The sequence below is a fragment of the Squalius cephalus genome (genome assembly GCF_949319135.1).
Source record: "Squalius cephalus genome assembly, chromosome: 24".
Lineage (NCBI taxonomy): Eukaryota > Metazoa > Chordata > Actinopteri > Cypriniformes > Leuciscidae > Squalius > Squalius cephalus.
The window spans coordinates 15,089,471-15,099,345 of NC_137145.1; positions in this window are offsets into that span (position 1 = coordinate 15,089,471).

Consider the following 9,875-nt stretch of genomic DNA (forward strand, 5'->3'; position numbering starts at 1 on the left):
CACCTCCTACTCACACTCTCCGTCTCTGCAAGTTTCGGAAGGCAATGATTCAGATTATTCTTGGCACAGCTACTAGAAGACAGACGGGTTGCTCACGTCACATCTACGTCGTCAAGATCAGTTTGAGTCTGCGCAGTACGCTCAGCCATCAGGAAGTGAGTACTTCTAATTGACTTCACTTTTCTCCGTTGAATCCAATGGAGTCGCTGTGTTCATTTCTTTTACTGTCTATGAGCAGTATCAGACTCATATTCTGACTAGAATCTGAGTGTGACAACGTCAGGCTAATAAAATATATTATTTATATAAAAACATTTGTTATGACCAATTCAACTAAATATGTGTCTAAAAAAATTGTATTTAATATTTTTAATACAATTAATGTATTTATATTTTTGAGCAATTATGATTACTTTTCTATTTACCACAAATGCCCTTAATTGAGTGCAATATCACTGATATTTAATTAGTAACTTTGTGTCAAGATCGGCAGTGATGGGAATGATAGAGCTGAGAAGCACCTCCTTCTGTTTAACAAGATGCTGTCCGTGACATAAGTGTGTTGGCATGCCTTTGACTCCAGTCATATATCTGACATAAAGTCATCATGTCTGTAAGCATGTAGTTTTACAGTGATTTATATAGGGAGTGAGGTGATGCGGAGTGATATGCCTACAGGGTTCAAGAACTCCCTCCTTTGGCTGCTTCAGTATTGAGAGATGGGCTCCAACTAAGAAAGTCAAAAGTACATCTGCTGAAGTGCCATTGGCAAGAGAACTGAATAAACACTCTTTTCACTGCATTCATGTTGAAATATGGGAATTTAAGTGATAAAACCAGAGAGATGATCATTAAAGGGCTAACCCTTTAACAATTATTATTTTATTGGAGTTTCTCATGGTCATGCAGTTAAATCTAACGGGCTGTTTTTTTCTATCTATCTATCTATCTATCTATCTATCTATCTATCTATCTATCTATCTATCTATCTATCTATCTATCTATCTATCTATCTATCTATCTATCTATCTATCTATCTATCTATCTATCTATCTATCTATCTATCTATCTATCTATCTATCTATCTATCCATATGTCTGATGGTTTATCTATCTATCCATCCATCCATCCATCCATCCATTGGTTTAAAGTTAAAATTTTACATTTTGTATCACAGTGAACATTCTAGTAGATAAAACAGGATAATTTTGGACTTGTATCAGTTGTGACATATCTCTATGGAAGATCAGACTGTGTGTGTCAAGTTGCAGAAAGGAGAAGGCTCTCTGGCGGTGCACAACAGTCTTTGCCCAAACATCCCTGCACGTGGGGATGATTGCTGTGATTAGGAGTTTTTACGAGAGCAAACGAGTCATAAAACATACTGTAGCAGCTGTGGTCCGTTTCATCATGGGGCTTCAGACCTTTCAAACCAAGTAAATAACTGTACTTTTGCTTCTTGCTGTCACCGAAAGTTATTATGGTCTCTAACTTTTTTCTGACTTGCAAAAAATCACTTAGCAGTTAGCACATAGTTTAAAGGTGAATAAGGGTGATTTTATGGCTACTTTTAAGTCTAAGGTGGTAAACATTACAGCTTTGTTTTTTAAATATGAAAATCCATCATCAAAATATGTTTTTAATTGCCATGAGATTGTTGAAACACCAAAACATGTAAGCATGCCTTATTTCTCTCACAGCAGGAAGTTTATTGAATAGAATATAGAGCAAATCAATGAGGTCAATAACACAAATCTGTAAGACTAATGGCTTTGGAGAGTCTTACACAAAGCTGTAAAAATGACAGATAGCATGCAGCTTGCTGGCAAAATGGTGACTTTGCTGTTTGTATGCAACACTGGAGGCCAAAAAGCCCAAATTCAGAGTAAAATATGTTCTCTTGTGACTTTCATGTCAAGAATCGTTCTCGTTGATTTGACAGCCAAGGAACACTCTTGATGGACACTGGCTTCCAGTGAAGAACTGACACAGAGCTTCCAGTGAAGTCTGGCTCCAAGTAAGACTTCACTGGAAGCTCTGTGTCAGTTCTTAGAGATCGAATTTAACAATAAACGAGTTGTAAAGAGGGACTTGTTGCACACAACAGTATATCCATGACTTTCCATGGTCACTCTGATAGCCAAGTAAGACATGTTTCAACATATTTTGTTGATCCTGAAACAACATTCCTATCCAAAAATGTTGTCCTAACCTTATCCCTACCCGTGAAACCTAACCATACCCATAAGTTATCCCTAAAATCTGAGGGAAATGATAGGTGAATATCACTGATGTAGAAGCATGTAACCCTGGTTGTAAGCCTAAACTGACATTAACTGTAAACTTGTCTCTCAAATTTGATTGGTCGATTGGAATTTTGTTCCAGGATCAACACAAATGTGGATCCAGGAACATGTTGCACTTGGTGAAATGACATTCACTGACTTTCCATGTTGCTGGAGCTCTATGCAACACTTGGTGGAGCAGGGTCCTGTCTATTACACATTTTAGAGTACATTCACAAAAATAATGATAAAATATTTTCACTAATCCAATATGTCAATATTGCCGCACCCTCTCAAAGCTAGTTCTCGCAAATTAAAGTCGGCATAAAAAGGTTGCAATAGTATTTTCTTCCCTATGATGTGTATCTGAGCGGAATGGCTTCTTGAACAAGAAAAAATGTAAGGCGGGACTTGATTTTGTCCATCATGAATTGATTGGATCATTGTGGTTTACTATATTGCTGATACATTAGCACACTACATTACAGTTCACTTGAAAGAATTCAGACACTGAATGCACCAGAGGGGCTGCCGTTTTTGTGTAGTTATTTTTGCCTCACTGAAGGTGGCAACCCTAATGATGTCTGTGTGCATTTCTCGAATATGGTGTAGAGCACGTTCACAAGTGCCACGCGTAAACAAACAGTCGTCAAATTCAAATTTTGTTAACGTTATTAACGACTTCAATCTTCGTCTGTTTTTCACACAATGCTATCGTATGACTTCTGAAGATGACACGAATCATATGGATAGCCTGTTACAATCACCAACCTATCTTGAGGTGAGGATTTTCAAAAAATATTCCTTTCAAATTACTCCTAACATAAAGAAGTATCAGTTTTACACTCACCTAAAGGATTATTAGGAACACCTGTTCAATTTCTCATTAATGCAATTATCTAATCAACCAATCACATGGCAGTTGCTTCAATGCATTTAGGGGTGTGGTCCTCCTGGTCAAGACAATCGCCTGAACTCCAAACTGAATGTCAGAATGGGAAAGAAAGGTGATTTAAGCAATTTTGAGCGTGGCATGGTTGTTGGTGCCAGACGGGCCGGTCTGAGTATTTCACAATCTGCTCAGTTACTGGGATTTTCACGCACAACCATTTCTAGGGTTTACAAAGAATGGTGTGAAAAGGGAAAAACATCCAGTATGCGGCAGTCCTGTGGGCGAAAATGCCTTGTTGATGCTAGAGGTCAGAGGAGAATGGGCCGACTGATTCAAGCTGATAGAAGAGCAACTTTGACTGAAATAACCACTCGTTACAACCGAGGTATGCAGCAAAGCATTTGTGAAGCCACACGCACAACCTTGAGGCGGATGGGCTACAACAGCAGAAGACCCCACCGGGTACCACTCATCTCCACTACAAATAGGAAAAAGAGGCTACAATTTGCATGAGCTCACCAAAATTGGACAGTTGAAGACTGGAAAAATGTTGCCTGGTCTGATGAGTCTCGATTTCTGTTGAGACATTCAGATGGGAGAGTCAGAATTTGGCGTAAACAGAATGAGAATATGGATCCATCATGCCTTGTTACCACTGTGCGGGCTGGTGGTGGTGGTGTAATGGTGTGGGGGATGTTTTCTTGGCACACTTTAGGCCCCTTAGTGCCAATTGGGCATCGTTTAAATGCCACGGCCTACCTGAGCATTGTTTCTGACCATGTCCATCCCTTTATGACCACCATGTACCCATCCTCTGATGGCTACTTCCAGCAGGATAATGCACCATGTCACAAAGCTCGAATCATTTCAAATTGTTTTCTTGAACATGACAATGAGTTCACTGTACTAAAATGGCCCTCACAGTCACCAGATCTCAACCCAATAGAGCATCTTTGGGATGTGGTGGAACGGGAGCTTCGTGCCCTGGATGTGCATCCCACAAATCTCCATCAACTGCAAGATGCTATCCTATCAATATGGGCCAACATTTCTAAAGAATGCTTTCAGCACCTTGTTGAATCAATGCCACGTAGAATTAAGGCAGTTCTGAAGGCGAAAGGGGGTCAAACACAGTATTAGTATGGTGTCCCTAATAATCCTTTAGGTGAGTGTATATATTTATATTGCAAAAGCTAATTTGTTATCAAAATGTAGCTATTTCTATCACATAAAGTTTATAAGGAAAATTAAGTCGTCATTAACAGAAGAGCCAAAACTGAAAGAACATTTTTCTTTAGAATTTCAGTTTTGTTATTCATTTAAATAAACAAATAAGCAAGCAAGCAAGCTAGCTAAAAGGAATCCATCAATTTAATATTTTTGCCTCTGCAGTTTTCAATACTGTTAATATAACTGCTAATATGGTAATATTCCTGTTTTTTCCCTGTCAGTCAGGCACACTTTTGCTATCATATGGGTTTAGTTTTAATTTTGTTGTGCTTTTAGGCTTTTATGGCTTCTATGACTGAGAACATTTTGTTCATCAGTAATTTAACCGTGTAGCTCCTGTGGGTTTGTGTTTTATTTGGAATTTTCTATTAAGCTCTTTAAGAGACATTTTAGATGAAGCAGACATATTCCAATGGAGTGGACATAAAGTTCAGCTTCACGGCTCTTAGCTCATTATTTTACAGGTCATATCTGAAATTCCTCAGCTGTGCACCATACTGAGAGAATAAGAGAACTGATTTGAACTTAATTTATGACATTTCATATTGAAACACCATGGCTATAACATTTTTGTTTGACATTCGCTCTGAGTTCTGTGTAATTCCAATCATATTGGCCAATAATTCATTGTTTTGTTTGATAAACTAAACAATGTTTGTCTATAAGAGGCTGCAGTTATTTTATGCTCTGATTGAACGGATGATTTACATTTTTCATTTCTGAAATGTATGAAATGTAAATGTAGGCTTATTTAACAAATTATAGTGCTTTGTAAGCTGAATGTGTCTGTGGTAGATAACAAGCAGAAGACATGCATTCATTTGTCATCTGTCATACCTGGCTCTAGGGAAAATCTGATGAAATATGATATGTGAGAGATGAGACCATTTTATTTTACTCAGGAGTGACCTTGGTTTTGGAGCTGCGGTAGAACTCAGGCCTACAGCTGTTTAAACTTTTTTCAGGAACAGAGAGAAAAAAAAAACAGTGTGAAAGAAGCTTTACATTAGTCCCAGTGTCATCTGGAACATGTTTTTCAAAAAAAATGTATTGAAAAATTACAATTATTTACTCATTCTATGTTGTTTCAAGTGACTTTCTTTCTTCTGAATACAAAAGAAGATATTTAAAAATATATACATTTCAGTGCTTTTTTTTTTCTTCCATTTATACAAGTCAGTCCAGTGTTGATTTAAATCCCACTGACTTTCATCACACAGAAACATTCTTCAGAATATCTTATTTTGTGTTCCAAGACAGTTTAAACCGACATGAGAGTGAATAGCCTAAATGATGACATTATTTCTCATTTTTGAGCAAACTATCCTTTTAAAATGGCTCACAACACAGTTGTAACTGAGTGCCAAAATGATCTCATTCCTTTTCATGACATTTGGAGAGAAGAATCATTTGTTAGATTGCCTTGATCTCTTTTACCTCAAATCACTTCAGCACAGTTCTTCTGAACTCCGGATCCCAAAACTCCTAAAATTGCAAGCCTTCTAAAATGGAGCCATAAAGAATTGAGATCCTAAAATATAATGTCTAGGTTTGCAAGCCTTCTAAAATGGAGCCATAAAGAATTGAGATCCTAAAATATAATGTCTAGGTTTGTCATTATTACCACTGGTTATGTTCTGAAAGGCTGTATTAAGCAACAAAGAGTTTATGGAAAGCTCGCAGGGTTTCAACGTTTCAACCTGGCATGTTAAAAAATTCTTTGTATAAACATGTTTCAAGTCATACATCCATGCGCAGTCACACAAGCATGCGTGACCTTGTTACGGCTAGTTACAAAGAAAAAAAGACCCGATGACATGCATGTATCTTCAGGCTGCTTTTTCAAGAGATGCAGGACACATATGATAGACGGGAACATCACACCCAGCAAATCAATCTTTTATGTAAGGACACGCTTTGATTTGCAAAATTAGTTACAGCCCACTGTGTTTACGATGCTTACATCCTTCATAAGGTTATAGAATCAAATAAATACGCCCGTATGTTTATAGATGTGACATCTATAAACATGTACAGACGTATTTATTGCCTATTAACCACAGAATGCTTTGGTTTCAGTGTTGTTGTGCATTTAATTGTGTGAGGATAATTGACGGTATAAAAGGAGTCCTTGTTTTAAAATGAGTTGTGCATTATTTAGTACTTTTTGGGGATGGAACAGAACAATCACAACACAAACTGTGATGTAAACACGGATCTGTAATTTACCCTTGGCACAGTCCACATTTTGGTGACCATTTGGCGGCAAACCATGTGTATTTAAGTTTAATTCACTAAAACTTCTGGATACGAGTGCTGCTCATAATTACATGAAACAAAGGGCCAAAAATCAACCTTAGGACTTAGAATATGGCAGAAAACATGAATGTTGCCTTCACAAATGAAACAGCAGGAGACAGTGCACTTAGCTAACAAGTTAACACTGCCAAAAGGGTCAATTTCAATAAATGGACATGAATATGCAAGTCCTGGAAGTCTGACTAGATTATTATGTCTAAAGAGTTCGCCAAACCTCTGGGTATAGCACATTTTAAAATGAGTTGGAGAACAGATGTTTTTTACGGATATAAAATAAGCCTTTATTCGTTATTTGTCTTGCCTGCATGCAGCCCTTCAATGATTGCTGTATAGGCCTAAATATCACGGTCTGTTCTGTTTGGTTTCGTTTACCCTGTCACTATTTGAGTTCTTGGTCATTGTTTGTTGTTATGGTTTCTAATTAGTTACACACCTGTTCCTTTTTCCATTGATTATCATTCCATGCGTATTTTCTTAGTTCTATAATCTGTGTTGTATATGTTTGATGTGTAGTGCACTTAGTGATTCTTTGTGTTCATTAAAGTCCCATTAATCTACAAGCTTGTGAAGCTCTGTCTTTTTCAGTTAAATCTTGTGTTTTCGTGCTTTGTCTGTCTTGGAACATCATGGTCATCTTGCAAGGGTCAGCTTTTAATGTCCCCTACTGTGGAACCATCTTTTCCCCATTACGGATAAAATGTGCTCTCTTGACAATTGCTTACATAAAGACCGTCTCAAATTGTGATCATCAAAATGGTGCTATTTCATTAAGTCACATTTTGCCAAGATTATCTACACTGGCAACAGACAACATTGCTTGTTTTGACTTTATTCTCCAGAGAAACAATTGCTCTGCCATCTTTTGAATTTTGTCTTGGAACTTCCATTTTTGCAGTAGGTCTGTATATTTCTATGGCATCGCTGTCAAAGTGTAATTAGCTGGTGAAGAGGATTTACTTGTAGAGTTAATGAAAGCTATCAAAAGTGCGTTAGCAAGTCAACGAATGCGGCAAGATTTTAAAACAAGCGGTTCATTTACAAATACGTAAGATCTTATCTTCATGCTGTGGAAATACAAACTGGAAGACAGAACGCAACGAGCACAGCAAGTTCATTTTATGAAGTATACTTAAGTAAAGTTCAAGTATATTTTAAGTACTTTATGTAGTACGTATACTATTATTGATGTACTAGTAGTAAACATTTAAAGGGATAGGCTAGTTCACCCAAAAATGAAAATTCTGTCAGTAATTACTCACCCTCATGTTGTTCCAACCGCGTAAGACCTTCGTTCATCTTCGGAACACAAATTAAGATATTTTTGATGAAATCTGAGAGCTGATCACTCCTCCATAGGCTGCTAGGTGGCCCAAACTTGCTGGCCCAGAAAAGTTATTAAAGAGATCGTTAATATAGTCCAAGTGACTAAAGTGGTTCAATCGTAAATATATCAAGCGACGAGAATACTTTTTGTGTGCAAAAACAAACAAAAATAACTACTTTATTCCACTATTCATTTCCTTCTCTCTGGGCCTCGTAGTGTTTTTGCGCAGCGCGTCTGTGTTACACGTCACCACGAAGGCTCACTATTGGCCGAAGCTGGTCATGTGTGTGATGCGTGATGACGTATAACACAGACGCGCAGCGCAAAAACACTACGAGGCCCAGAGAGAAGGAAATGAATAGTGGAATAAAGTCGTTATTTTTGTTTGTTTTTGAGCACAAAAAGTATTCTCGTCGCTTGATATACTTAAGATTGAGCCACTGTAGTCACTTGAACTATATTAACGATCTCTTTAATAACTTTTCTGGGCCAGCAAGTTTGGGCCACCTAGCAGCCTATGGAGAAGTGATCCAGCACTCAGATTTCATCAAAAATATCTTAATTTGTGTTCTGAAGATGAACGAAGGTCTTACGCGGTTGGAACAACATGAGGGTGAGTAATTACTGACAGAATTTTCATTTTTGGGTGAACTATCCCTTTATGTGTACTATTTCAATAATGCTTGTGACAAAAGTGGCCCACTTTTTAGTATATAAATACTGTAACAGTAGTAAATTTTAAGTTCACAACTAAATTTCTACGTATAGTTAACTATTTATATATTCATTTTACACTTTAAGTACTATACTACTATGTAAAGGTATGAAATATACCTTTAAATGTGCTGTAACTCTTTGCATTTTCAAAACATTTTATTTTAGCTTCATGCCCCCTTTTTTTATCAACACTTGAATCTGGGTAAGTTTCATTAAAAAAGCAACATTTTAAACAAAAAGCTGAGAAAATCGTATTTTTGTCAAAGACTTCGTTGATCGGATTCAGAAGGATGGTCAAAACATAGATGGAGTAGATCGAATTCATCAACACACAAAGCTTCACAGTCTTTAAACCTGGTCGACATTTCATTCGGTAACGTTGGGTAGTTTATATGCTGTTTAATGTTTGATAATCATGTTGTTTTACATTTACGTAAGCAATCTTCTATCACTTGTTTCTGATTCTTCACCTGTGTTTTTGGAGATTCTGTATGTGTGATGTATGATGTGTAATAGCGCCCCCTACCATATAATGGTGAAAACATGGATAGATGGAATATTCAGTCAAAGGTGGGGAAAAAGTAAAGTATATTTGAAGAAAACTCCTATGTACACTACCAGTGGACTAGCCTACACAAAAATGCAGGTACTCTGAATTAAGAACATAATGTATGTAAGTAACATAATGTAAGTTTATAAGGCTGTATGTAAAACTATGTGAAAAAAAAAGTATTTAATAGGATACTCAATCAAGCCAAGTATACTTTGAATATTTAATTACACGGTAAAGTATACCTCGATCAAAAGACTGAGTACAAGTAGGCCAAATATACGTTTCTGTCAGTATAAGTCAAGTAAACTTGAGTGCAATTTTAAGTAGATATTTCTGAGAAGTACATAAAAAGTACACTTTATTATTTTTAGTTTAAAATCAGTATACTAATAGCACACTTGAGTAAACTTCTTTTTCTTATGGGTGGGGTGGTATTCACGTAATAATTTGTTGTCTATAAAGATCATTTAAAATAAGTGAAAAAGTACACAATAGGATTTATTGTTGTTATTTTAAAGTTCATGTCATCAAATTCTGTTAGATCACTTCACCATA